General features: G+C 40.9%; 1 pseudogene; it reads left to right on the top strand.

Moving 5' to 3' along the window:
• The first annotated feature begins 19,021 nt into the window (after window positions 1-19,021).
• LOC112977023 lies at window positions 19,022-20,016 on the top strand (annotated as a pseudogene).
• Window positions 20,017-27,622: the final 7,606 nt, after the last annotated feature.

The following is a 27,622-nucleotide window of genomic DNA, read 5'->3' on the forward strand; positions in this document are numbered from 1 at the left end:
AAGCTGAGTGATTTTCATTTGTTTTAAAAATTCAGTTTTAATTTTTCTCCCCACAGTATCTTTTTACTTAAGAAAAATTAATATATTTTAGGTGTGCATATAAGAAAATGACAAAATGGGTACATTTATTAACTCATTTCAAGTAAGAAAAAGTATTTTTTTCAAAAAATATTCATAGAAAATACATTTTTAACTTAAGTATTTTTTTGCATTGATATTAGAAAGCAAAGCATTTCTGCATTAAAAGACATGAACACAATGTGATTCTGAAAGCAATGAAAGGTTGCCTTAATGTTGCCTTTTTCACTTATAAGGGAAGGATTTATGTAACTAATTTTTGCATGCATACATATAATAATGCACTAAAAAGTTATTTTATTGTTTAGATTTTAAAGCAATTTGAGATAAGTTTTGCTCTTAAGAATGATTGACTTTCCCATATATTTCCTCTAAATTCCTGTAGCATGTTGGGAAAATGCTTTCTAGAATGCAGATTTCCTGATGGATTTGTGGATTACTCTTCCTTATCCTGGAGTATCAATGACTGAAATCTTATCCTAAATAAGTAACTGACATGTGTAACTAATTTTCAAAAGAACTTTAAGCTTATTATGAAAGCAACTGCTTCCATTCGTAAGATATGATCAATGTAAGTAAAGGTAGTTCCTTTATTACCGTATATACAAGCCAAAAATGTAAGTAACTTTTAAAATGGTCACAAAAATTGTTTTAAAATTTTAGAACTGTATTTCTAATGGTATTTACCATGGAATAATGCAAGAAAGAGCTTGCAATGTGTTGTATATACTATTAGCCACATTTAAGTTAATCATTTCTATTCTCAGCAGAATAATTCACCAACTGTCTAATCTGTAATAAAATATTTATTGTATTTAGAAACCTAAATTCTTGAGCCTCAGCTCAGTAGATTTTGGTTTTAATTCTTATTGCTATCCCTGGCTTCTAACCTCTTCATGCAAGCTTTCAAAGGAGATAATCAAAGCAGCAAAAAAATAATCAAGATTGCAGCAGATCAAGTGTATAGGCATAGTGTTTAGAATTTAACAAGCTTAGTGATTAAAAAGTTGTGATCACACAATGATTTGTTTCCATTGGAGATACAGCTCTTGGGATCATTTTTGAACACAATAATTTACAGGCTTAATATTTAACATAGTCTTGAAATTAATTTTGTTCCCCTCAATATCTGTTGGTGTTTAATTTTCATATGACTGTTTTATTGAACTGAGATATAACAATAACACTTTAGAAACTTTAAGGTGGCTGTCTTTCTTAGCACTGGTTTTCCCATAAATACTGCAGAGAAATGGAAATAGAAAGTCCTCTAAAATATAAACAGCCACTGTACAATGAAGTTATTAAAATTGTAGATACACAGTCCTCAGGTTAAGCTGCTCTATAATAACTGTAGCTGTATTCAGCAACTACAAAGAGCCAGTATAATTTCTCAGAGGCAAAGACATTCCTGGGTGGAAGTGAACACAGAAAAATTCTTCTGCATAACACAGGGCAGGATATGAAGAGAATCCCAGCAAAACATTAATCTGAATAGGAAAATTAGTTTCAACACTTGAGGATATGTGTTATTATTCTCTGCTTCCCCATTTTGGCTGGGAATAGCATTTTGTGAAAGACAATGCAGCTGAACAGTTTTCTGGCAACCAGGCAGTTCTATGGATTGGAAGGACTATAATAGGTCTGACAGGACAGAGCAAACAAAACTGTTGTCTGACTAAAAGAATACTCTTTTTCTCAAAAATTTAACACCTTTCTCGAGGTGTCATCTGTAATGCTATGTCTGAGTGCAACACATTGCTGACATATTTGATACCAAATGTTTAGTCTGGGCACCTTTGCTTTTTCTGAGGAAAAAAAAAAAGAACACATCAGCAAGAGCAGCAGATGACTTTGTCATTTAGGCAGTATACTACATACACTCTTAGCATTAGAAACAGATGCAGAAAGAACGACTAGAAGAAACAGATGCATCACCTGAACTCCTCTGATACACTTGGGGTACACCTCAACATGAGCATTTTATTTCTTAATCAGAGTATCAGTGGGAAAAAGTTCCCCATGAGAAGTAACAAAAGAAACTAGAAGATTTGGATGGGAAAGGAGATTTAGATTAGAATAAAGCTGGATGTTAGGATTAGGACAAAAGATCACGGGAGTTAAATACTGCCGTTAAATATTTTACTATTCATGCCTTGAGCCAAAATGGGTGGAATTATGTACAAATGATCTTCATTTGGCTTAAGTGCTCAGCCATTTGACAGGAATAGTTCTGTCTGCTTCTAGAAGGAGTCAAGGCAAATGGTAAAGATTACATAGCACTTTGTGAAAAAAGTAGAAGATAACCTTCCTTCCCTTCCCTCCCTCTCTCTGAGTCAAATCAGAGTTGTGGGAAACCAGACCTGCTGGGGGTAGGCTGTTTACAATTTTGGGCCAGGACATGAAAAACACATAGCAAATGCAGCTCTGGAATCCTGATCAGTTAATATGTATAAAGCCCTCTGCTCATGGAGATCCTAAAAAAAGTTTTCCGCTGTCATCATCCAAGCAGGGCCGGTCAGTGAAGTCAGCACTGAAATTTAGAAGTTTAAGAAGACCTTTTCTTTTAATATGTGGCTTACTCAAATTCGCAGCTTAAACACCTGGATGGCAGGTGTTTAGGTGTTTAACACCTAACCAGAAATAACCTGAGAACTTCTGTCTGCTATCTACTTCTCACATCCAAGGCTGTGGGATGCTAGAAACAAGATGAAAACTCACTCTGTGAGCCTTGGCAGCCAGAGAGCTCCCCTTTCTGTTCGCTTATTTGAGGTTCTTCTACAGCAGTTAGACACTGATTTACTGAAAAGTTGTAAAGTGCTACAAGACCCACTGGGCAGGCAGTTTACCAATACCAAACAGAACATGCATCAGTAGTTGTGTTGTCWGAGGTAGACAATTTTCTCTACCTAAATATCGAAAATATTTATGCAAACAATGCTCAAACCTGAACCCTCTCTTTTGTTGCTGGACCATAGATCGGTCTGTGCTCTGTTTTAAAATGCATGGCTAAGTTTAAAACTTTAGTAAGGGCCAATCTCTGAATAATCCTTTAGGGATTATTGTAATTAAGGGAGTAATCCTTAGATGCTTCTTAATTTGTGTCCATTGGAGAGCGGAGTGCCACTTCTTGCATCACAAAAGAGAGGAGAAGAGGTGAAAATGACAAAGGTTTAAACATTAACAGCCCTTCCTGTCTCCTCATGCATCTGAGCAATACAAACAGGTGGAATATTTAAAACCAGGAGGCCATTAGAATAAAACCAAAACACAAAAACTCTTCCCCCACAAATAAACCCAGCAATGCAAAACAAGTGAGATTTCAAACATGGAGAAAATGGTTGATGTTAAGAAACATTCTGCATAGAGATAAGGCAAATGCAACTTAAGGACATACATTTTAAAATGGCAACTTGTGAGCCCTCTTTGCGTGAATCCTCAAATGCCTGTCTGCATGCATCTTCCCTGACAAGAAATTGTCAATTCAGTRACATCAGCGACAGCAGATTTTCTAATCACTCTAGCATTTATAGAGCCTTGTTTATACATGTTAACATAGAAAGAATGAATTGGACAAATAAGAGAAGTAAGGACCTGGCCACCCTAAGTAATAAAATTCAGAGGGAAGGGTCATGTTAAAGTCACTGAAGTAGTGATGCACGTGAATGAAGCTTCACCATCTATATTAAAAAAAATTGAATTTCAAGACACAGATGGCATTGCTATGTTGCACAATTAGTGGAATGAAGCACCAAGGTAGCACTGCTGGGCCAGAGCAACCTTTAGTCATAGCCTGCCTATACCTCTTCATCAACTATCACTATTGAAAAGGGCTGGTCATTCYCTGCTCACAGCAGTCCTGTCCTAAGCAATGTAAAGGAGGAGGCAGGAAAACCAAGGCAGTGCCACTGAGCTTGGACACTTAGGCTCTCTTCCTGATTTTGCTACTACCAGTAGTTGGGCAAGACACAGACTCATATGCCTCTATTTCTGCATCTCTAAAATGAGAATATATCTGTTTACAAAGGAGTTCCATATCGCTTATGAAGAAAAAAGACCCCTAGGGATTATTATTATAAGTAGAAGGGTGAGAACAGAACAGCCCTTGCAGCTGGTGCTKTGTCATAACTCTGTGACTGCAAAGCCACTGGAAATTGCGTAAGCTGGAACTGGGGGATAGCAAGGCTTCAAAACAGTGTGAGAAACCATCAGAAAACATGTGAAAAAAGACTCCTCATAGATGATCCACTATTTAATGCGAGGATCTCGTTTTTGCCAGCTCCATACTGCTGTAGATGCTGCACTGGCATTCACCAGACTGCAGGGTACTTAGGCCACACCAGGTAGTAAGAGAGGTTTTTTTCAGACTCTAACGTAAGTAAGAAATAAAGATGAAAATTCTTATTATCTTCAGACAGATAAATTCCTACAAAGAAATGGAAGTGCATATTGATGTTCTATGTAAGTGTTCTTTAAAACAAAACTGAATGAAACTAAGTTTGTGATTTGGCATTCTTACTTCTGCCGTTTGCAAAAAACATATACTTTTCTCCCTCCCCCCAACATAAAGTATTACAAAGAATGCCATGCTGGATGATTTGGCAAGCCTTCAGAGGCAGGTGTTCAACATGTAATTATCTTACGGACTCCATAAGAATGATTGCTTCATGATACACATTTATCTTTAATCTAATATAGTTTACAGAGTTCTTTTTTTTTTCCATGACAAATTACACTGTGCTTTATGGAAATGTAACATTTTGTATGAATGGCTTGAAGCAGCCATGTTGCATACTAATGTGCAAGACAAAGTAGCTCCACTCTTATTTGCAACTGGCTCAGACCTTTCCATTAGCAAATTAAAATCTGTTCAAATTTATTTACTAATATATTAGGAGAAGCTTCAGGCTAACCTCCGTTGACCTGTATTATATAGCAAACAACTGTAGCAGTGAAAATAATTAATAGAATGTATTGCACCTCCTGCTTGTTTCTCGATCACACCCTAGGGTCAGCTGGATAGTGGGTTTGCCATCTGCATTCTGTTACAAGGCCACATTTACTTAAAAATTATCAATTATATTTTGAAATGACTTCCTTTAATTGAACTCTCTTTATTCAAGCCATCCTCTATTTTTAAAGCTTCTGAAAACATGTACATGAAAACCCTTTTTCATTTCAAAATCTAAAAGTAACTTTTTGTACTACCTGGTCATGGAAACTGAGCAAATATGCAAGAGCAGCTACCAGTTACAGCAGTAAGTATCACATTAGTGTCACTCAGGTGGAAAGTGTTGAGACCAACTTTCCATTGCCTTATGCTGAGTGTGTATCACCATGCAAACCAAATCAAGGATGGGTTTCCCTAAACATCTTTTCTCCTCACTTGTTTTGATTTATTAACTGCTAAGCACTTGTCAAAGATGCTCACTGCTCCAAGAGCTAAGGATTTACCCTGTCTCTCTGGAAAAATAATTCAGGTGTGTGCCTGCCTTCAGTGGGGCTACTCACATGCATACATGCAGCTTCCAGCTTTGCAGATTGTGTTCAGGGGCCCCACTCTTTCCTTCATTCCCCCTGTAAGTAGTACCTCAAAGGCAGTGAGAAGTTTCATCATAATCATACTGTATTTTATCCTTATTGCAGAAAAGTAAACATGAAAAAAAACTCCAGTGAAATTACAAGTCAATGCAGTAATTTTAGTTCAATGCTGCTACAATGAGTGTGGAACGTAAGTGATGCCCATTGAAAAATTTGGTATGTCACCTTCATTTAGAGAAACCTTGGCTGCTAATGAGCATGTAATCTGCAATATGTAGCAGCCTGTTTCAGATGAATAGACAAGAATGCTGTACTTTACTGACCTCTGCTTCCCTTCTTCACAAATGACCACAGTGAACCTTTCCTCCTGTAAAAACAGGCAGCTCTGAGGCCTTAATCTATTTTTAAGGGAGAAGCTGATTATGATACATAGAACAACAATAAAAGGTTGTGATGAAAAAATGTGCTCTCCAAGTGCATGGATAGTGAATAACTGAAATTTAGCCATGGAGGCCATTTTTATAATTAGCTTTACTTGCTAATAAAGTATTTAAATGATAGGATCATGCCTTCTTTACATCAATACAAATAGCTACAGTAAAAGCTGTCATACGGTGATCAGCTGGCATGTCTTAGTCTTCTATAAGAGATAACAATTTTTAAGAAAGAATGTTTGATCAGTCAACATGTCAGTTTAACATGCCAATGTAATATATACACATACATCTACAATGGGTCCCAGAGCTAAGTGGTCCTGAAGGTGTCAAATAACAGTGGCACAAAATGCACATGTCATATACACAGTTTGTGCTGGCTGAAGTCATTGAACAGGGACCTAAATGGCTGCAGTCTAACATGGGTTAGACTAATGTGAGAGGACACATGTGGAGACCTGCAGAGCTGCACTCAGGAAAATAAAAGGTCAGCGCAGTCCCTGGATATACTAGTGAACTTCCAACTTCCTGGATATACTATCAAAATTTCACACAGTGAATGTAGGCCTATTTTATTACTATGTGAATGAAGTTGATCATGTCATTTTGGAGTACATACATTCTATAAAATGTACTTAAATAGTTTTGGGAAACTTGGTTTTTGTTTAAAAGCAGTTAGCAAATAAATGTTCTAGAAGTAATACTAGCAACACTGATAAATGTCATTCAAATATTCAGAAAAAGAATAATTGCAGATTGCTAACACTTTTCTTATCATAATTTTTATAAAAAGAACAAATTATTCTCTAAAATAACCAGAAAATCTAGTCTGACTAGATATTTCTATTACAAATTGATATATTGCAGCAGAAATGTACAAATGAGGGGAGGTTAGTGATGACGTATCACTGATGACCTCTTGTGGTCACGTTGCGTAATTGCAAGCGAAATCACAGCACCAGAAAGGAAATTGCTGAAGCGCACCCCCTCTCTTAAAAGGAACAAAACAGCAGCACTACTCCAACGTAGCACTGGAATATGAATTATAAATGCTTGATACCTGTGTTTAAAATAATTCAAACAACTCAATACAAAAAGCGAATCATATATCCGAGTAAAATTATTTGGGTTAGGAAGAATTTTGAATGGAATACCTYGTTCATGCTTCCCAAACTTTTTGGAAAGGAGGCATTTGTCAACGTTTAACATTTGTCGTAAATATTGGATTGACTATCACGAGATCAGTTTTTTTGCAAATAAGAAAACAAAACAGACCAGTCAAGAACAACTTCTCTTAACTGGGAACAAGCACAGACATGGGAAGGGAGCAGAAGCCAGGCAATAAGGAATACATGCAGAGACAGCAAGGTATGCCCTGGCTGGCACTGCGGATGGTCCGTGTCTTACAGTATATCGGTAAGACTTCAGGAAATAGATACACTGTAGTCATGAAAGTGAACTCCTGCTTCCATATCCATAGAGCCTAATCCAGTGCACTGCTTTATATGTGCATTTATATATACTTAAAGGTGTTTTCTTGCATGTCTTTGCAGCCAATACAGTTATGCTGGCAAGAGCCCTTTCATGGAAATGCAGCACACACTAGCAGAAAGCTTTTCTGTTGATGYACCTACCCCTCTTTCCTGAATTATATCAATGAAGCTGCAGAGAGCATTATTTGTCAGCATAGATGCATACTGTATCAGTTTTTCATGTCTTCTGAGATTGTTACGCCAGCTGGAGCACGTGATTTTTTACACCACACAACAGCACAGCCATGCTGGCAGAACTTGCCAGTTTAGATCTGGTATTACAATTCCCACTGGTGCYGGCCAGGTCTTTAAGCAAGAGACACACTGCAACATGAGGTTCTTCTGCTTCTCTATTAAGTATTCAGCTAACCTGGAAGTAACAATTAGCAGCAGGAGGAAAGACAGTCAGTGATGTGGTATGTAATTACTGTGCCTAAGGTCTCATCTGGAGAGCAGTGAAATCAGTAGGGATCTGTCCACTCAGCAGTCTGAGTCACAGTGCTATTGTGTTACCTTATTCACATGGCAGTCATCACCCTTCCAGAATGGCAAACACACATCATTATCAGTTATCATTAGCTACTATTACTGTGTTTGAACTTGTTAATTTCTAGAAACAAAGCTTGTGTGGTTCGGTATTTTGTTTTGAAGGGGAAAGGGGAGAAAAGGAAGATGAAAAATAAAAAGAGAGAGAAACAGACTGCTTTCAGGGCTGATGAATTCAGCATTTGGGTTCCTCCACAGGGAAGATAACCACAAGAAGTTGTTATTAWGAAATAATTTTCTCTGGACTTGAAAAGCCCTAACTTGTGCTAATGATCACTCAGAATGTTACTACCAATGTTACTACTTGCCTGCTTGAGCATTTCATCACTGTGTCCTTCAAGAGGAACACACCCTGCACACTTTTGCTTTATCTTCCTTTTAGTTGGTACAACATAGCCTTACCTTTTCATCATTTCAGATTGCGGTGTTCTCAGTTTGGTACGCTGCCATGAATAAGAGCATTCTTTTTCCTACAAGTCCTCCTTGATCTCTCCCATCTTGCTCTTTCAGTTGAAGAGAATCCACTGAGCTATCCCATTCCCCTGTGCAAAATTCCCTCTTAAAGCTCACCTTAAGGCATTCAGCTATGTAGAGATCTTGCCATCCCCTTGATAGCCTCAATGACAACAGACATCTAATGTTAAYCTTTAAGTTAAGGCTACTTAGAGTATTTTTATGGCCACTTCCTTCACAAGTCTGCTCATCTTACAATCTTTAAGGCACATTTTTACCCTTGCAAACACTGATGTCTAAAGTCATTACGTAGGATACACAGGGATAGGCGTACTGAAGATAAAGGAACTGAAACACTGAGAAGGTAGATCACTTGACCAACACCATAGCAGATTAAGAGCTTGACAAATCCCCATCTTATTTGACTGTACCTTTGAATGGTCACCTGCTCAGCTCTATTTTCCTATTGGGTCTCATCTATGTATAAAATATAAGATCAGATAACAGGAAACACTGTTTTTTGTTAAGTGTTTGCTGAATGCTTCATGGACAATGGGAGTCAGATGAGCAATACAAGGTACTACCACAGTAAAAAAGGGAATCTTCCCTTCTCCCCACATGATCATCACTAGTTTATTCTAATAGCTGCACTTCATGAACAGCACACTATACAGAAACAAGGTAACATAGTTGTTCTTCCCTCCCTCCTGCCTACCACGGACATCTGGTCCAGACTCTTGCTCAGTCAGCCTTTCTTCCCCTGGTAATTCCCAGTTGGACTGTGTATGCTGGGACCATCTCCTTCCATCTCACACTCCTTTCTCACTGCTTTTATGTTCACTTTTTGTTTTGTTTAATATTTGTTTCTACGTTCTTAGTTTCTGATTTAGTATCTTTTATTTGGCAAGTTTCAGTTGTATTTTACTTCTTTTCATTTGTGTGACTCTGGGTGGCATTTTTGGTTTCCTTTTTGCATGTGTGACTCTTGGTGGCACTTCTGGTTTCCTTTTTTTCATGTTTTCAGAGCTCTTCTTCCTTTCATTGTTTCTGGTTGCCACCTCTTCCTCTTCTCCATTTTTATTCCATTGTTCAGACAGGTTCTATTTCATTTCTGTTATTTTCACTTTTTTTTTTTTCTTTTGAAAGCTTCCCTCTCCTGGGCTTCAAAACTATAAAATATAGCAGTGGTTAAGACTCAAAGAGCTATGATATTAAAGAAAGCAGGAAGAACAGGCACGCTCTAATTGTCCTTACTTCAGAAGTAGGAAGTCTTACTGGGCCCTTGTACTACCTAGTCAGCTGATGCTCATTCAATCATTTACTTTTATAGGGTTCAGGAAATTGTTTTAACTACCTTGCAATACCCAATCTACCTTTTTCAGCATGATACAAATGATACAGAAAGAAAATTGCCCTGCTAGGAATGTACTGACTGCTTAGAGGCAGACAGTTGGTACCTGATCTTATAGTGCCAGTGCCAGTCATAATGACAAAAGTCTTCAGATTCCTATCTGAAATCCCATGAATATTTAAAATGCTGCCAGTTGTTATACCAACATGCTGGTGCACTGATGACAGATTATAAAGACATGAAGAAGCAAGGAAATGTCTGTCTGCGATTGCATAAATCATTCAGTTTTGCAAAATACATTGACATAAGCCTGTCCAAAGGAAAGTTTGCACGTATTTTTCGCAATTCACTGATCATCATCTTACGACAGCCCATCTACAAAGCACACTCAGGAACTTTGGTGAATCCCATGATCAATCACACAGAAAATCATCCCTGAAAGGCTAAACTCTCTGAGCTTTCCAAGGGTCTGTTGATAAGCTTTGTGTTTCTCATTATCACAGCAGCTTCCAAGCTCCTGGATCCATTTCAAAAATGTTGTCTTCCTAGAAGGATTTCTCAGACCAAATGTCAACATTCTGACTTTCTTCATCTGTATGCCAGCAAGAAAAGGAACTGAACTTCATCCTGTGTAAATCAACAAATAACACCAAGATGGGAAYGGAATATAGAACTTTTTAGGACTGGAGTTCCTAGCAGGCTTTTAGTCTTTGTTTGAAGGACTTTCCAAATCAGTGCAATTTAAAATGAAAATTGTAGCTCATTATTAAATGAAGTGTTATTCTATGAACACGACGGGGCAGATTTACAGAACAGAACACCGCATTTAGGCATCCAAAACAGCCAGATTTTCAAAAAAGCTTAAAATACTGGGTACCTTTTGAGGGCGAGCCCTTTTGAAAATTGAATATAAATGTCACAATGGAACTAGTGGATGGAGAGTCCTTTAAAAAGTTAATGGCCATCAAGCATATGAAAAAACTACTTTTGTGTGTCCAGACATGATTCATATAGGACTCTGTACTGAACAGAAAGAATTTCTATTTAATACCCCCTCTATTCAAACATTCACTTAGAATAARGTCCTTAGATAGACAGTACAGGAGTACTACCTTCATACTACTGTCACATTACATATATCTACTCAAAATAAGTCACTATGAAAAAAATACATCTGTTTCTTTAAAAAGTCAGTTGAAATTGCAGTTATTTTATTCCCTTACCTCCAAATATTTTTACTACTGCTTTAAAGTTTCAGAAATCTGGCGGTTTTGATATGCAGGAACTATTGCTACAAGATTTGCATGCTTCTGTTAGTTTTTTTTTTTAACTAAAATTTTTGGAGAAATATTTTCCTAAATTCTTTCCAAGAAACATTATGTTCTTTTCTTCAAGAAGCTAGTTTATCAGGGACCCCAAGATGTGATGCAATTATAGTTTGGTTTTTTTTTTCTGTCAATTTAAAAGCAGGTTTGGAGAAATTCCACTAAAACATTTTAAAATTTGACTGCGAAATTAATTCAGGTTGGAGAGATATGTCATATCCCACAGTTGAAATATATAATCACTTYGAGCTGTGCATTAAATTGTCCTTCTTTTAAATATCAAGATGTATGAAAATCCTGGAAACAATATATACAGCTCTCACATATGTTCATATAAACTAAGAGTAAGTGAAATGGTATAAGTATAAAATCGATGTAAACTAACATCAGACTTCATACATCATTTGAATGTTGCTGAAAAAGATCCAGGCTGATTCAAATGAACACTACTTCTGCCTTGTAAGTAGTTTAAGTAAGAGTCCAGCAGAGCCTAGTGCTGAACAGACATTTAGAAACTCGTTTTGGCATATTGTCTGCTGGCTTATTAGGAAACTCAAGAACTGATTTGTTAATGAACAGATGAAGGAAAGCAGCAATTTTTAATTGTTATTAAAATAACTAAACAAAGCAGAAGCACCTCCTCCCCCCAATATTAGCAACTGGAATTTGGCTGAGCAAGCCATCTTGGCTAAAAAGACTGAAACTTATATATCGATGGTAAGCAGCAGGGAGAACTGTGGGTGATACCTCACTGTTATCTTCCTGCAACTGCATATTCCTGCTACCTGGAACCTTACAAAGACGAAGATTTTGCTGGAACTTTCCTCTCCGATGGGGAGGTTGCTGTATCGGGGAACTCTTCTCCTTTTTGCCTGTCTAGACCCATTTTGCGTGACACCCATTTATACGTTTCTTTCCTCATAAAGTCTATATTATATTTGCTAATGGTTTCACGATCACTTTTGGAATGACCTTGAACTCGAAGCTGGTGCTGAATTTGTTTAGCTAAGTTCTTACACCCATGGAGAATCTATACAAGGAATCTGTGCTTAGGTCCATTCATTCAGATCTGCCTGCAGGTAAGCCTATTACTGTTGTGACAAGACTGTACCATAACTGCATGCTGACTTGAAGAAACACCACAAGCCAATTCCACACAGCAGACGAGCAATCACCACAAAACCAATAACAAAAATCTTTGCTAAGACTTGTTTTGAATCACTGTTACATATAAAGGAAATAATTCTTACTGTTTAAGTGAATAAAAGGAGCTCTCAGGGGCACCAAGATATTTAATTACAGATTATTACTGATAATAAACAAAAGTCCATATGCCTTTGCTTTTAACGAATTATTATTCCAAAGGAAGGTTGTATGACTCAGACCACATCTATAGATTAGTATCATAATTTTCTTAACAGTATTGTTAGCCTTATAAGCAGGGCCTCAAATATCTCACTSTTTTATAGATCTGTATATACACACAGACCAGGCATGTGTGATGACTACGTTTCTTTTCAGGTCTTCTGGGCTGCGAGATTCATTTCAGATGCTTTTAATGTTGTTTTTCTGAAGTAAGAAGGGATGCTACACGCTGATGCACAGAGTGAAGAGCTGGAGCACCGAAAACACCAACCACTACAAGATACATTGCAGACTACAGAGAATGGGTAATCTTCCCTCTTTGGCAGAACCAGGAACATTCCTTAAAAATTGTGTAATAAGCTTATCAGCAATGGTATACTCAAAGAAAGATGCAGGAAGCAGATTTTATCCACTTCAGGCAGTACAGCGCAAGTCAAGACTAGAAGATTTCTGAGGACTGTTAATGCATTCAGAGCAGCGGTGCTGGTTAAGAAGACTGTCCTGGTATAGACAAGGTTTATGATAGGGGTCTTCACCTAATGGCTAATGCAACACAGGGACAGGGTTCAAATATCTATTATATTCCTTTGAGTTGCTCCTGGGCCAAGATGAGCCCTAAACCTTGACCAGAAGTATTCAGCTAAGTTAGAATTTCCTTCCATTTCAGGTCACATGGTCCAAATCTGGCCATATGGCTACTAACCTTGTAGCACAGAGGAAACAGCATGGCAGAGCTATGGTATCATGCAATTCTTAGCTGAATTAGCTCAGGCTAGAGCCATTTTCTTTGGAACTGACTGACACATGTAAAGATACTGTTCAGACTTCTGCTTTTCTTTAAAGCCGGGCTAGTAAATTCAGTTTAACAAACTCCCAAGATAGGAGCATATGACATTATTTAGATCATCCTATTCATAGATGCAAATAAGCATGCTTTGTGTTAACACAGAACAAACCACAGTGAACCAAAAATTGAAATGTGCCTTTTAAAAAAATTTTATACATTGCTCTTGCCTTTTCTTTTCTTTGCCCAATGTTTTATTAAATAAGCTTCTACATCTATGCAAGCAGCCTGTCTTACCATTACTGGAATTGAATCAGCATTACTGTTGGTAAATTTGGATGGAGACCAATATGGATTAATTCCAAGCAGAATCTTGACATATTGACCACTTGTTAAATGGATCAGCATGTTTCATGCTCAAAACATGCAAAATCATCTAAATATTCCCTTTCCACTTTTCTTTCCCACAAAAGAAGCAGCTGCTAAGTTTAACATGATCTATAATTGCCTTTTACCCCTTTCCTCAAACAGATGACGGGTGCCTTAATGACAGTTTACCTGGGATTGATTATGTGCCAGCTTTGCAGAAAGCTTATTTGGAAAATATGACTTCATTTCATGAGAGGTAACATAAAAAACTGTGAACCTTTGCTCCAATGGCTTGATCTCCTGAACAAGAGATGAGGCTCTAAATTCTGCATGAAGCTTCCATCAGACTGGGAGCTGTCACAACCTGCATATCCTATAGTAAAGGCCTACTAGAAAGAGGCATAAAGGCATAAATCAGGATTATCCCATTCTGACCCACAGGACACCCACCCTTCTTGAAGTTCTAAAAGGATCAGAATGTGCCTGTGATTTTCARTCACTGAAGTGTTCTTTGTGATCTTTTAAGTGAAAATTATTCAGCATATGCTGTCATTACAGAGAAGGCTAAAGACACTTCTCTGTCTGCTTGCCACTGTATTTCTTACAGTCCTAGGAATATCTCCAGCATGAGTTAGAAAAATTTTTGATAGTTGTTGCCTCTTTATGGTAGCTGCTTGTCGCGTGAAAGGGAGGGACGGAAGGCCCTTATCTTTATGATTTACCTTTGCCTGCCAGAGCCCCCCTGTTTGAGGACTTTCCCTGAGACAGTTTCGCAAAGTAAAAAGAATAAGATTTTATTAAAGCGACAGATACAACAGGTTCGGAAYTGCCGTTGATAAATGCACTTGCTGCTACAAATTTTCTTTCTATGAGCTCAAACTAACAATTAAGCRCTTTCAATAATAATATATTTTCCCGGGTAACGTCCAACGTTTGTCGGAGGCGCAAGTCTTACCAAAGAGGCGTCCCTGTTTGGGGGAGGGGAGAAGGAGGCTCGCTCGTCAGCAATCTCCAGTGAACAGGTCAGCGGTTCAATTTTCTTCCCTTCCAAAAACTTTAGTGAGCTATCCDCTGTTTTATAGTTGCTGAAGGTGGGATGTGGAAGTGCGGCAGACATACTTCATTGGCCAGATTGCCATTTGCGCAGTTGTTGGGGGTATGCCCCCCTTATTTACATATTATTATGCAGCAAAGGGCATGTTTTTTAATATGGTAAGCAGGGATAATGAGGCTGGGGGTACTATAGGTCAACAGTTAGTCTGTGAGCAGCAATTATTTTTTGGGATGCAACCCTTTGCGGTCAGGGGAGGACCGTGATACCTCCATATCGCTCCCTCCTCCGCTGTGCAGCTGGAACAAATTGTCTGGCCTTCACCAGCTAGTTCGTTACTCATGTTGCAAAAGGGTGGTGTGCTTTGGCTGCCACGTACTGTTTTTCTCGTGTGCCCCCTTATCTTTCTCCCCGAATTCTCTCTTGTTCCCACATCATCCACCCCATGGCTGCTGCCACTTTCACATCCCACTCTCAGTCACAGGTGTATCGATAACTTGTTGGAAGGGTGATGCGTATGTTTCTGGACTGACTTCCACTAACGGGGTGTAGGAAGTGGTGAGCGGACGCAACTCTAGGGCACGGCTTATGAAGGTTTTTAGGCAGCTAACAATAATGCATAGCAATATTACCACAATGATAATGATAACCCCAGKCTGTAATAAGCTTTGGATCCATCCGGTGACACTGAGCCCAAACCAGCCGAACAATTTCGACAGCCAGCTGTTGTTCATCGACTCTCGGAGCTCACGAGTATCTTTGGCCACCTGTCGTATGGTTTCTAGTTGGGTGTTGAGGTCCTGTGTGACGTTTGGAATGTAAACACAGCAGTCCGTGCTTGAGAGATTGAGGTAGCCACACAGTCCATTTTGGTGCAGTAACATCAGGTCCAGTGCCAKGCGATTCTGGAGAGCCATCTTAGTCGTAGCTTGCAATTGTGTGTTGATCAAGGACAAGCTGTCTCGCGTGGCGTTGGCTAAAAGTTCTACTTGGTAGGCTAATTTACTTATCCACAACCGYGTTCGTACTKTAGYGGACCCAAATCCCCCAAATCCTTCCATTCCCCATGCTATTCGGACGGCTGCTCCTGGGTCCTGCCACCCCTCAACCTTACCTCCCAGCTCCCTTCTTGTGTGAGCAAACCAGTGGGGCTGGACTGGGGTCCTCTTTTGCATTAGATGGGTTCTGTCCCTGTTCTATTTTCTCCAAGGTATCTGGGGGAACAGAGGCAGCTCCCTTAATCCACCAAACTCCTAAGAATTTAACCTCCTGTGCAGGCCCCTGGCACTTGGATGGGGGAAYGTCCAGTCCTAAAGCCTCCAACCTATCTTTCACATTCGTCACTGTCTGTTCCACCTTGGCGGGGTCTTCCCCCCCTATCAGTATATCATCAATGTATTGRTATATGGTGATTCCTTTGGGGATGGGAATGTCAGTTAGGGCCTTTGCCAGGGCGTTGTGGGCAATAGTGGGAGAGTGCTTATACCCCTGGGGTAGTCGGTTAAATGTATACTGCACTCCCTTCCAGGTGAAGGYGAACTGGGCCTTGTCCTGGTCCTGAAGTGGGATCATGAAAAACATATCCTTTACGTCTAGGGTCGCCATCCATGAATGGGAGGCTCCTTGGATCTGGGTTACCAGTTCCGCGATATTTGGTACAGCAGCAGTTAAAGGTGCAGTGTTAGCATTTAATCGCCTATAGTCAATTGTGAGTCGCCACTGCCCACTCGGCTTCCTTACYGGCCAGACAGGGGAATTGTAAGGGGAGTGTGTACGAGTGATAATACCCCTGCTTTCTAAATCCGTTACCACCCCGTCAATTCCCGCCTGTGCTGCTGCAGGGAGGGGGTATTGTCTTACATTGGTAATTCCYGAGGGAGGCAAGGACATGGATGTGTCCAATAGATTTATGGCCTTAGGCTGGTTGTCATTATCCAGTTGTGCTGCTTCATCTCCTCCCCGCACAGCAAAACTCCAGACTGACCCRTCAGGGAGTTTCCAAGTCCTGCCGTACAACAAATCATATCCTAGAATGGTAATATTAGCAGCACCAACCAGTACCTCGGCATGGGTTAGCCTCTGCTCACCCGGGAGCCACAATGTAATCTTCGCTGTAGGGGACTCTCTTATATTCCCGTCAATACCAGTAAATTTCATTYTACGGCGGCCACATTTAAGATCCAGGTGTTTTGCCATCTCTTTGGTGATTACAGACATCTGTGCCCCTGTATCAATGAGGAAGTTCACAAAAATTTTCCTAGGCCCTAGGGGAATGGCAATGACAGGGTCACGGTGTTTATCAGGGAGCCACTGTATAGCTAGCACCCGCCGGGCAGGGTGGCTCACTGCCCTCCCTGGGGTTGCAAGTTTTTTGATGGGGTATCTGGTAAGTCAATCAGGTCCTGTTGCGAGGCTGAGGGCTCGGATCTGCCAGAGGCCGGGTTGTGCCTTATGGGCACAGCCCCCCCCCCCCCCCCGCCAATTCTTCGGCTCAGAGATTGTACCAGAGCCCGAAGGTCAGCCGTGGGGGTGCTGTGCAGTAACTGCCGCGGTACTCCCAGTGCCAGTGCTCTGCGCCAGAGGTCGTTACGCTCCTTGTCGAATTTCTGGTGGGGTTCAGGCCGCAAATTGCTAGCCTGTACCTGATGGACCTGCCTGTGAGGTTCAGTTGAACCTCCGGGCTTAGTTTCAATCCAGCCCATACGGTGTCCGTAACTTATTATTTCTTGCACAAATTCATTCCAGGTGGTCACATGAGCCTGATCTCGCGGGGGCTGCGCAGCAGCTGCGCCAGCGTTCATCGCGTGAGCAGTTTGTATACGATCCCGAGCATTGGCCACATAAGTTTTCAGGCTATCAGGGAGACCGCGGATAAGGGGGGTTAACCTTGCTGGATCGATTGGAGCCAGCATGGGGGATCTCCTTAACGCCTCCCTCTCATACATTGCTTGTATGCAGGCTGCCTTCTGCACAGACGCAGCAAGGTCTGAGAAGCCAGAAGTCTTGATAACGAGGGGGTCCCCTCGCTCCTGCGGGTCTATGCCACTGGCCCAATAGACAGCTCGGGCGGTTAATGAATAATTCTGGTCGCCCAGAGGGGTGGTTAGAAATACTCCTGGGGCCCCAGTAGCCCTCTGCCTCTCCTTCACTCAGCAAGATGCGATCTCCCCCCGTGAGGGAGACTCGCCATACATATTCGGTCTCAGATTCTTCCGGCCGTCTAGAGTACTTTTCTTGCAGCTTGGCCAATTCTGCYGGGGACCAAGGGATTGAGCGTACAGTAGTACGAATGTTATCCTCTCCCTCAGCTGCAACCTCAGTTTTAATCAGTGGTCGTACTGGCACAGGTTCTGGGGGGGGAGTATAGCAATTGGAGCTTTCCAGAAAATCGTCATTATCGTCATTGTCATACCAGATATCTCCATCCCAGGTCTCAGGGTCAGCGCAGCGTACTAGTTTACGAATTAGCTGAGCCGAGACTGAGGATGGCATTTGGTTTAGGAGTAAGTCTAATTTTGCCTGCAGCTGCTTCTCTCGCCTTTCTGCTGCAGCTAGCAGCATCTTCAGCTCCCTATTTTCTGTCTTTAAATTCTGGGTTTCAACAGTGAGACTGTCTACTTGTGTCCCCAACTTTTCTCGATTCTCTTTTTCAAAGGCTAGTGAGGTTTCCAGCACCTCGYTAGCTGATTTTAAAGCAGCATATTCTGCATCTGCAACTTTTTCGGGGGGAGGGGACTCTTTATATTCTTTCTGCGCGCAAGATAAGCAAGCCCCCAATACCGCACAAACAATTCCTTTTCCTTTACCTTTCCTGATCTTTTGCTGGCTTCTACACTGCTCTATTCGCTCTACCACTTTATATTCATCTTTCCCTGCTTGGGATGGTGCACACTACAGCCATCTGCAGTTTGACTGCGGCATGCCCACGCCGGGAGCCAGCGGCGCAAAGGGAGGTGGCGGCGTTGTCCAGTGGCACCTCTCGGCCGAGGCCGCAAGCGGGGTGCGCCACGCTTTCTGACTGGAAGTGGCTTGCTCAACGGCAGCCAGCTGGCCGTGGCGGGAGCCGCCCCCCGCGAGGGGCCGTTGCGCCGCAGGGCGAGGGAGCATGTGGGGGTAGCCCGCGCCCAGGCCGCCGCCGCCGAGCCGCCCCCCGCTGCAGGCCACCCGGCCCCGCTGCGGGGGCCACTGCGCCACCATGTTCAGCTGGCTGGGCACCGATGACCGCCGGCGCAAGGACCCCGAGGTGTTTCAGACCGTGAGCGAGGGCCTGAAGAAGCTCTACAAGACCAAGCTGCTGCCGCTGGAGGAGCACAAGTTCCACGAGTTCCACTTGCCCGCCCTGGAGGATGCCAACTTTGACAACAAGCCCATGGTGCTCCTCGTGGGGCAGTACTCCACGGGGAAGACCACCTTCATCAGGTACCTGCTAGAGCAGGATTTTCCAGGGATGAGGATTGGACCGGAGCCTACAACTGACTCCTTCATTGCAGTTATGCAAGGAGATGTGGAAGGAATCGTTCCTGGAAATGCATTGGTGGTGGATCCCAAAAAAACGTTCAGGAAACTCAACGCCTTTGGCAACGCCTTTTTGAACAGGTTTGTTTGTGCCCAGCTACCTAATCCTGTACTAGAAAGCGTCAGTGTCATTGATACACCAGGAATCCTTTCTGGAGAAAAGCAGAGAATTAGCAGAGGTTATGACTTCGCTGCCGTGCTGGAGTGGTTTGCAGAGCGGGTCGACCGCATCATTCTCCTTTTTGATGCACACAAGCTGGACATCTCAGATGAATTCTCTGAGGTCATCAAGGCCCTGAAGAACCATGAGGACAAGATGAGAGTTGTCCTCAACAAAGCAGACCAGAYAGAGACTCAACAGCTCATGCGGGTGTACGGTGCCCTCATGTGGTCCCTGGGAAAGATTGTCAACACTCCTGAGGTCATTAGGGTCTACATCGGCTCCTTCTGGTCCCATCCACTGCTCATCCCYGACAACCGCAAGCTSTTTGAGGCAGAGGAGCAGGACCTGTTCAGGGATATTCAGAGCCTACCCCGCAATGCAGCCCTGAGGAAGCTGAATGATCTCATCAAGCGAGCACGGCTGGCCAAGGTCCATGCCTACATCATCAGTTCCCTAGAGAAGGAAATGCCCTCAGTATTTGGGAAAGTCCTCCAACAGGGGGGCTCTGGCAGGCGAACGTAAATTATAAAGATAAGGAAGGGCCTTCTGTTCCTCCCTGTCACGCGACACTGCTCAAGAGCTGTTTTGCTACTGTCCACCTTTTGCAATGCTATTGCACTGTAGTGTGCAGTGAAGGTGGACTGATGACCATATGCCAGGCATAGAAGTCTCTTGAAACAATAACTGCTGCATAGAGAAGCAAGTTTTGAGCTTACATAGAAATCTAAACGTAGTTCTAAGCAGGAGTTTTGGGTCTTCCAGATTTTGTAGAGATACAATCCTAACCTCTCTAATCTTAGGCAAAGAATTACACACAGTGATTAGAGTGGGAATTAAGAGAAATATATCAGGTTTTTTAGAACATAATTCTGCACGGTTTCTAAATGAATAATCTTTTTCTGTCTACCTTCAAGTAAAAGCACATATATTCTAACAAGAAAAGTGAAAAATGTCTCTAGAAGCATTTGGGAGCTGAACTGAACACAAATCCAGCTGGAATGCACCAAAAGAGCTTGGAAAATAATCATCAGTTATTTGTTGCAATCCAAAATCCATTTCCAAGGCAGGCTGGACAGTGTTCTGAAGCATGTCATAAGCACTTACAGGAGCTGGAGAAAGGTTCTGAAATAATTTTGGAGATACAAAATGCATTAGGAATTTTTCCTACCTTCCCCTCCCATTTTTTAAGGGGGTCCTACATGTGTTAGGTAAACACATCTTGGTTATCAGTTACGGGATATATCTGGCCTGACAAATTAACTTTCAGCTACCCCAGTTAATGTTTACTCCCTAGATGAAAATGAGAAAATTATTGCCATTGGGAGTGTCCTCCACTTCATGTGGCCTTCTCTGAACAGCCGTTGGTTTTGGATCACCTGAAAAAAATCACCAGAATGCAGTAAGAATTCCACAGAGAGAGCTGAAAAAGTAAGCCAGAAATGCCTTCTGAGTAAGTTAATTTCTCAAGTCTGTCAACTCTTCCTTTGCAGGGTAGGAAAGGAAGAAAGATGGAGACAAAATGAGTCCCATTTAGTAATGTTTCTAGTAACATTACAACTTCTCCCTTGGGATTGTTAAGACAGGTCATGTCACAATTCAGTCAGAACTGATGTTTCTAGGATTCTACTCTGGGAACAGAGGTAGACATTTGGGGAAACGTGGTAAATGTCAAATGAAAATGTGGGTGTATGCCAAGTGCCTTTGAAAAGACAGAATTTAGAGAACGATAAAAATTCTCCAAAATTATGGATATTATTGTAAAAAGATATCCAAGATGCAAGCTATTCCTCCAAGTAAATTGTCAGGGCGTAGCAAAGGCCAGCTGCTCCCTAAGGGATGGGAAGCTGGGAGCCAAGTGTGATAACCTGGCTGACAGCACCAGATTCTTGCCAGCCACAATACTCAAGCGAAGGAGCAGGACAGGCCTGGGGATGGCAGCTGGGTTCAACCTGAAGCCAGGTTCAACCAAGACTTAAGATCGCCAGGCAAGTCCATGCTGATAAAGCAGGTCCAAGGTTGAGCTGGGAAGATGAGTTAGCAAGACAGGGTCAGGATCAGGTCTGGTGATGGTAACCAGGGTCAGGCGCAGTCCAGTGATCATTAGGCAAGTCCCTAGGGATGAGGCAGGTCTGAGGTCAGGCCAGAAAGTCAGTCCACGGGTCAGGGTCTAGGTCCAGATTAATGGGGTCCATGGCCAGGCACAGGCATGGCTGTGATGCAGCTGGACCTGGAGCTCTGGCAGAGGCCAAGCACTAGAGTGTCAGCTTAAAAGGCGCTCCCATGGGAAGAGAGGTCAGCCCTCGCTGAGGTCTCCCTGCAGAGATGTCTCGGAGCACCCTTTCCAAGGTCACCTGGCCAGGAAGGGAAGTGGGCAGCCCTCAGCTGCACTATCTCCCAGTTGGCCCTGAGCTCTGGCAGCCAAACCTCCAGGAGGAGGATGCTCTCTGGGCTCTTACATAAATGTGGGGAAATCAATAACTATTCCAATCAAATTCTGATTTAAAACTTTGAATTCCTGAGATGCAAAGCATGATAAATGATTCCTCCTCCAGCTCCTAACAAGGGAGCTTATTTTAATCCTGAAATGATTGGCCTGGCCAGGAAAGATGGCTCTGGCCAGCTATCAATTGCACTCCCTCCATCTTCATCCAAGTAATAATAATCTTTGATGTTTTCGATGGAGGATCAAGTTTACAACATCTCACTGTAAAAGGAAAGCAAAAGACTTAAACAATGAGGCAAGCCAAGCCGTATCAGTACTGTTTTTGATTTGACATATACTCTCAAGTTTCCACTGATTTGAGCTGAAAATTAAAAAGTTAAATAGGAATGAAGAACAGGAATACTTTTACTCAGTTGGGCTCAGTTGGGTGCATGTAAATTGCAGCCAGTGGAGGACCTCTTGTACAAGAACAGTACAAATTCAGTACCGCTGAACACTGTTAGAAGCAGAGGCATTGTATGTGCCTACATTTTTTCATTCCTCTTCTTTCTTACTAGTTGGTTTTCTTTTCTTTGAAATGGAGATGAAGGAAAATAACAAACACCTACTATACTGTCTTTTTTCCTATAAATGTGACTCAGTGGTTTACTTTAACGGGAACCTATTCCGGGTAATTTTGATTTCAGCTCATGCAGGTATAGATATATGAAATTTATGCTTTGATTCAGTGAAGCTTGCTGCTGGATTTGAGCCCAGCACATATTTGTTCATTATCCTTGACTTTATAGCTGATGATCTGAAATATACCCCAAGCACTAAGTCCTGGTTAGTAAATACTCTGGATTATAAAATTCAGTGAAGGCAGGCACAGCACAATTATTTTGCTCATAAACAGAAATGCAGAGTCAAGGTAAGAAGATCCCCCAGTTTTCAATTCTCATGATAAAACAGAAATGGAAGGAAAAAGGAGAAAAAAGTTTTAGCTAAATGTGAAACATACCTTGGACCTTCTCTAACACTCCATTTGGCCAGGGTATTAGCTGCTTCACTTTCACATTTTACAGGTCTTTTCTTGCTTTCCTATGTTATTCTGACCATGAGAAGCAGATTCCATTACAAATTTAGTAAGCTCCAGCTCTAGCTCAGGAGAATTGTTTATTCCCCTCCTTAAAGAGCCTTGCTTACACCCAGTGGGGCCACTCTTGAGCTCTCACATATTTGATCATTGCAGCTCAGAAAGTCTCTCTCCTAATGAGCACGCATGTCTTGTCTGTTCTGGATTCCCGTGTTTGGGACGGTGAATGGGTAAGTAGGAGTCCTTTCCTAAAGAAGTGAACATAATTCTTAAGGGTTTAAAGAAATGTAACTGTGGTAATTCACATCTAGGCCACTAGATGGCAAGTTATGATTATATTACATGCCTCATGCATCGCACAACAGTAGCAAGATGCGTCAACAGGAAAAATCAAATTACAATTAGTGTGATGAGGAAGGTGCATTTACAAGAAACATTTAGAAAATTTAATGTTCCTTTCCTCAAGATTGAAAATAATTTTAGAACTACTTTCTTTCTCTGTCTTTAATCTTGGTAAGGTTCTCTGACACACAAGGACTATTTTCCTGAGCAGCTTTCTGTTTTGTTTTAAGCAGCAAAACTAAAGAAAATTTAGGACATTTTCCCTATTTATTAAATATATTCTAAACAGTTGGGAAACCAATTGTTAAATTAGAAATTAATGATCATACAACATTTACTATTTCTTATTGTGAAAGGACCCATGAGTCCACAGATAGGTAATAGCAACTTTATTCAGGAGTAGGAATCCCCTACTCCTTGTCTAGGATGAAGCTGATTCTTATAACATCATTATTGCCAGTGGAGGAAATCTGTTCAGTTTTGGCTAATTCTGAAATGAAAACCTAGCCGGAAAAGAGCTTTGGAATTTACGAAAGAAATGCACTATATAAATATAAGGCAATATCGTTACTAAATAAAGAGCATTTTCATAACTCTTATCATGCTAATATTTCAACAGAAAATGGGCTAGATTCTATGCTGCATTAAGACAAGGATTAAGTCAGTTAAAGTCAGTTTAACAAGTTATGTATACATTAAGTCAGAATTGCTCGTTGAGGAAGAAATTTATATGGAGAACAAAGGAAAGGAAAGCTCAATTTTAGGAATTTCTACACAAAGCTCTATTTTCAACAACTGGAATTGGAGTCAGAATTATCGAAAGTTCTTAACTTACATCCCGCCAGCAAATGAAGTCCTAGGTTTTCAAAATTCTCTTCTGAACAAAGAAGTCGTCCACAAAGAGATACTGTGGGAAATGCTAAGTGCTACACACTTTTTAAAAACTGACCCCTATCCCATGGGCACACCATTTCAAAATTCTGGTCCTCAGTTCCTTTGTTTAAAAATAAAATTAGAAGAAGGAATCCTTTTCAGCAAATAATCTGAGAAAGCAAACAGTATTCTTTCAGTCTGAAGACTCCTTTTAAATGTTTGAATTAAAAGGAAAAAAAAAATTCTTTTGGAAGATGGAGTTTTTCTGTCATCCTACAAGCCAGAAAAAGCAGAAGATAACGATTTTCATTTCTTTTCCTAAAGCCTTGTTATTTGTGTCTGTGAGATAGGGTAAATCAGAAAGACGGATGGAGAGAGGTAGCAATAGGTGCTAAGTCAATCATAAGGTTCTCCTGCATGAAATAAATCCAGGCTAAGTGCTTTGCTACCACCTGTATGCTAAGTAGGTACCAAACGAATGCCTATGCTATGCTGAACTGCATACAGCCATTCTTATCTGCACAAAATGACCAGCAATGCTACTAAATCACAGTCACAGTTATCTAAACAAACAGTTATTCAGCATCTACCATAAGGCTATGGTCAGATTCAGAACATGTAGACACACATTTATTTGCTTTTTTGCATTACAAAAATCCTATCCATAAGAAGATGCAATGTTTTACGTCATTACTGGTGGCTTCCGAATGCAAGTCAATCCATTTGCAAAAAGAGCCCAATGCAGAAATCATCTCGATAACCTGTCTTACCTATGAAGTCCGTAGGCTGTGAGGTTTGTGATATTTGCATGAAGAGTTATAGAGGAGCATAAAGCACAGCCAAGGCTCTTCTCTCCTCTCTCCCAATTTCAGAGTAGTTCAGATACAGGCTGACCTCTAGTCCTGGAGGGCAGAATACTGCTATCTGTATTGTTGATGCCTTTTAGAGATTACTGAATTTTTTTCTGCTGTAATGTTCCTGACAACTCTAGAAAAATATACATTTGGTCATATTTCACAGTAGCATCTGTAGTTTGACCGTCTGTCACTAAGACTGACAAGCTGGGTACATGAGCCCATCTTTCTGTCTATTTTGGGACATTATACATACTCTGAAGAGTTCACTGAATTTCTTGGAACAAATAAATATATGCAGACACTGTTCACTGCACAGGGATGCTCTGCTTAACAGCAGGAGCCACTCTGCTTTGCAGAAAATTGTATGCTTGATTGAGAATCATTCCTACATGTACAATAATAACATATTTTTAAAAGCTACATGCTACAGAACAGAATATAGACTACATCTCTCTATAGTAACATGTGAAAAATAACTGTGCATGCCTAAATAGCATGTATATATGTATGTATTAAATGAACAATTGTCAACAATGAAACCAATCACAAAGAGCAGAACTAAAAGCAAAGCAGAACTAAGTCATATAGAATGACAGTAACAAAAAAAACTGTTAAATTAGCAAATTTAAGGTAAGATGCCTGTCAAGGAATTTAAGGATGAAGTCAAGAAAACTTTGGGCTCAAGAGCACTTGAGTGAATGGAGGCTATGAAGGAGAGAAGTCCTCGCAAATAAATAAAACAGGAATGGGGCATACATACATCATTCCTCAGACAAGTCTAGAGAAAGCAATAACAGGAAACATTAAATCACATTTACTTCAGCAGCTGTTAATGACACCTGAGTATAGTATCAAACTCTATAAAACATATCCAAAGAAGTTACTTTATACAATAAATAGCTGATGGAAGAAAAGATGCTCGTGAATACATTTTAGCTCCAAGATTCATTAGCCGTAACTATACTCTCTAATGTTTTTAACAGATTAGCCAGTCTGAAAGCTCATTTTGGTTTCTAATTATTCAGAAGATTATTAAAACAATACAAAAGAATCTGAATTTCACATTCAGTTATCAGCTAATGTAGGGTCAAATTACTCTCTAAGATCAAAATAGGGATGCTGGCAGCAAAGCTTAGGATAAAGTCCAGTCACGAAGACATTAAGTAGTATCTGGAAAATGAATTCAAGACTTTGTTCCCAGACTTCCATGGGCATGTGCTAGGCCTCTTGTACCGAGATCCTTTGCTTATGAAATGGAAGCAGCTATATTGCTCTATCTCAAAGATGCTCAAATACCACTGTTGAAAAGAAAGGCAGGGAAAAAGAGGGGGCATATAAAAACTTGAAAGTAGCAAGCATCCAGGCTAGGAATGAAGAGTGAAATCCTGACTACATTAACTCTAAGGGAATTCTGCCATCAGCTCCAAGGCTTTCAGGATTTCATTTGCCCTTAATGAGAACTCTCTCTCTCAAAATGTGTCACTGACCTGAGTCTGCTGCTTTTTCCTTAGACAGCTTCTTTGCAGTATACCCTATCTATTAGGATGTGAAAGCACTTAATAATGGGAATACCCTTCACACTGCTCAAACCATGTTCCTCTATCAAGGAATAACTTTTTCTATGCCTGGCAAATTTGAATGACAGACAGTATCATGGTACAATGCATTTGTTCAGGAACATTTACAACATTTATATCCAACCCTTCATCTTCCAGCAATGGTTAACTGACACAGTGACAAAACAGTAATACGAGATCTTTGTGACAGGGACAAGCAGTAACAACCAGCGTGCTGAGAGCCTTTGCCACATGCACTTCTCTGTCTGCTCAAAGAACACTGTGAATGATACTGCGTGTTTTGTAGAGTTTCAATGCTGCCAGCTTATCTAGGATGAACCTTGAAAGCCAAATAGAAGTAAATCAGCAAAGTCGTACAAGAATGTAGCCTGACTTTGGAAAAACTGGGCTGTCTTTCTGACTTTATTCAAGTCTGTGCTAACTGTCAAATCAACTTCAAAAGAACCAGGATTTTATTAAGTGCTTCGCTTCAAGTGTCTTAAAACATCAGCTGCTCACAAGAAGTTGGTCTGTCAGAGTGATTTGCTCAGCAGACAGGATTGAAAAGTTTAGAGAGTATGTGCTCTAAATTGCAAAAGAAGATAAAATTATTAACTTTTTCATGGTTTGCTAACTCCTTGATTCCTTGAATTCTAGTTTCTATCAAGATCATGAAGGGCTGCATTTTTATGTGGAGATGTATTTAATATATATTCACAGAAATTAACATAGACAAGCCTCTTTTCCACAGAGATCTGAATAAGATGCAGTTAGGTTCAGTTAACCACTTCACTCTGCTCAAACACCCATTTTCTCATGTACACCAGAAGCCAACTCTGATCCCGACAGCTCCCAGCAGAAAGGCAAAGCTGGTCAGAAGGGGTATAAAGCGACCTAGGACGTGCTCCTCCAAGAAGCCTGGTCTAACACCAAGAGTATGAAGGGGACTCTTCTCCCTCTACACAGTGTATA

This window comes from Apteryx rowi, unplaced genomic scaffold (assembly GCF_003343035.1).
Source record: "Apteryx rowi isolate R43461 unplaced genomic scaffold, aptRow1 scaffold_790, whole genome shotgun sequence".
Lineage (NCBI taxonomy): Eukaryota > Metazoa > Chordata > Aves > Apterygiformes > Apterygidae > Apteryx > Apteryx rowi.